General features: G+C 46.6%; 1 protein-coding gene across 8 annotated transcripts in view; it reads left to right on the top strand.

Annotated features, from left to right (window-relative positions):
* Nucleotides 1-2,500, top strand: part of kn (EBF transcription factor knot) — a 176,834-nt gene that overhangs the window by 44,706 nt on the left and 129,628 nt on the right. The window lies entirely within an intron of this gene.

Raw genomic sequence — 2,500 nt, 5'->3', positions numbered from 1 at the left:
CAGTTAGCCAACTCCCGCCATCCCTTTCTTCAGCTCCTCCTTGATAGTTCCTCCAGGACCACCACCACCCCTTCCCCCTCTCCCCCCACTGCCCCTTCTCCCCTCCTTCCACCTTCCCCGCCCTTCCCCTCTTCCCCTACTCCCGTCCTTCTTCCCTCTTCCCTCTCCCCCTCCCCCGTCATCCTCATTCTCCTCCTCCGTCTGTGTTTCACTTCCTCAATCACGGTACTTGTTACTCTCTTGCAACGGCCGTGAGGAGGGGAGGGGCGGAGAGGGGGGGGGAGAAGAGAATACCCATCTGTGGCTGTGGAATCGGGATGGGTAGAAGACTTCGAGCCCGTCTTATATAGCATTCAACCTCAAAATTCATGATTTTGTTGGTTAGAAGATAAACAAAATAATAAAAAAAAATAACCCTTGTTTTTCAAAAGCAAAATTCATTCGTACATTTGATTTGATTTTTTTTTAATATAATGATTCCGGAGACAGACCCTTATGATCCAAGTACTGATTATTGGAGTAAATTAGTGTTTTCTTTCTTTCTTTCTTTCCGTAAATGCATCAATACCTAAATGAAGATGAAATTTCCCCAACCGCTACTGCACAAGACATCTTGAGAGACAATGTAGCGTCGAGTGGCTCATGTAGAATACTAAAGAACTAACCGTTGTTTGTAGTTTGACTGATCTCTACCATTTCTGTTGGATCTGTAGTGTTTGGAGTAATAACAGTAACCTGTAACCAAATAGCGTATGTTCACCATGGTGTGATAGTTCCTTACTAATGGAGTACTTGTTAGTCTTAGCTGTAGTTCTGTCCAATAACTGCAAGTTCGTTGTGAAGCTGCCTGGCGTGAGTTGTGTCCATGTAGCACGTGGTGTAGGCCTATGGAAGGAGGCCGTGGTATTGACACAGTATTCCAGGTCACACAATGGCCTCTTGCATGACGATAGAGGAAGGGGCCTTTGCGTGACGTCTTTTGCCTTTAAGAAAACTTGAAGTCTTGCCAATGGCCGGATCACGTGAGAGGCATAAAGAGGGTTACTTTAGGATAATGGCTATATAAATGTGGTGTAAACAGACTCAAGTGCGCCCAAAAAAAGGTGATTGTCACGCAAGAATAAAAATACGATTTTTTTATGCCAGGGTATTCATTTATTTGGTTTTATTTCATTGTTATATGTTGAAAATGTTGAAGACCTGTACTATATTCCGCGTGGTGTTGTTGTTTCGTGCTCTTGTTTATTAAAGGGAAATTGTTGCTATCATGTAAACTGATTCAAACGTTTGTTAAATTTTAATGCATAGACGTGATTCTTTTTTTGTCCCTCCAAACTGTTGCATCAATAAAGGGAATAACGCACAATATAATGAAATATAACATGGCGTTCGGTGCGTAGATAAATTCCGTACATTTTTCATGCCCCTTTTCAAAGCCAAAAATTGCCCCTGCCGCTAACCACGATACCAAACTGTCATACCATTGGCTACATGACCTTCCTTACCCCCTACCCCAACCCATACCCCCACCCCCTCCATCATACGTCATTGGCTCGTTCCCACGGACATGTTTAAGATCCTATCTGCAAAATCCGGTAAAACAGTGTTGCGTTGCCCTTCCGACGCGCCCTTGCCCTCCCCTCCCCTCCCCCCTTCGCCCCTCCCCCCTTCTTCCCTTCCCCCTTCGCCCCTTCTCCCCTTCCCGTTCCCTCATCCCGGTATCGTCGGCAGCGATCTCCAGCACAGATTATCCCTGTATCCATCATGGTAATGGGAGGGAAAGGAGGAGAATGGGAGGTGGGAAAGAAGAAAGAGAGAGAGGGATGGAGAGAGAGAGCGAGAAATAGAGAGAGAGGGGGGTCAGGAGAAAGAGAGAGGGAGGGAGAAGGGAGAAGGAGAGAGTGAGGGAGGAAGAGAAAGAGAGAATGGGAGAAATAACGACCTGGGATATATTCGAGTCCTTTTGTATTTTTCCGTTTCTGTAAGAGATAGACTTTTTTGCGATTTTGAAACCCGTTTTTTTTTCTCTCTTTTTTTTACTTCTCTTCAAGTGCTTCGTAGGGTTGTAATGCGTTTTCTTAAGGGATTTGTAACGTAGCGGCTATTCGCGCGAGGCAGTAACCAGACGGGCGTTCCTCCACCGCCCGCCGCCGCCCACATCCGGAAAGGACCTTCTGCAGGCGCTGGCCTCGCGGGCGTGTTTATTCTCCGCCATAAGACGCTTTTGATTCATATATCTATTTTTTTTTCTCCTCCGCCTTCTTCTTCTTTGTTTCTCCGGACGAGCAAAAAAGTTCTTGTTTCTCGAAAAAGAAAAAGGAAAAAAAATCCACATCCTGTTTCTCACGGTTCCTCGAGGACAAAGGTGGGTATTGTGGATGCCGAGTCCTTCAGGAAGCTGCGGCTGAAGGTGGTGTTGTCCGCCTCCTGCAGGACGCGGCCGCTGCACATCTGTGGATCCTCATCCCGGAGGCAACAATGAGCGAGGCAACTCAGCGGG

This window comes from Penaeus vannamei, chromosome 7 (genome assembly GCF_042767895.1).
Source record: "Penaeus vannamei isolate JL-2024 chromosome 7, ASM4276789v1, whole genome shotgun sequence".
NCBI lineage: Eukaryota > Metazoa > Arthropoda > Malacostraca > Decapoda > Penaeidae > Penaeus > Penaeus vannamei.
This window is presented reverse-complemented; position numbering and strand designations above follow the sequence as displayed.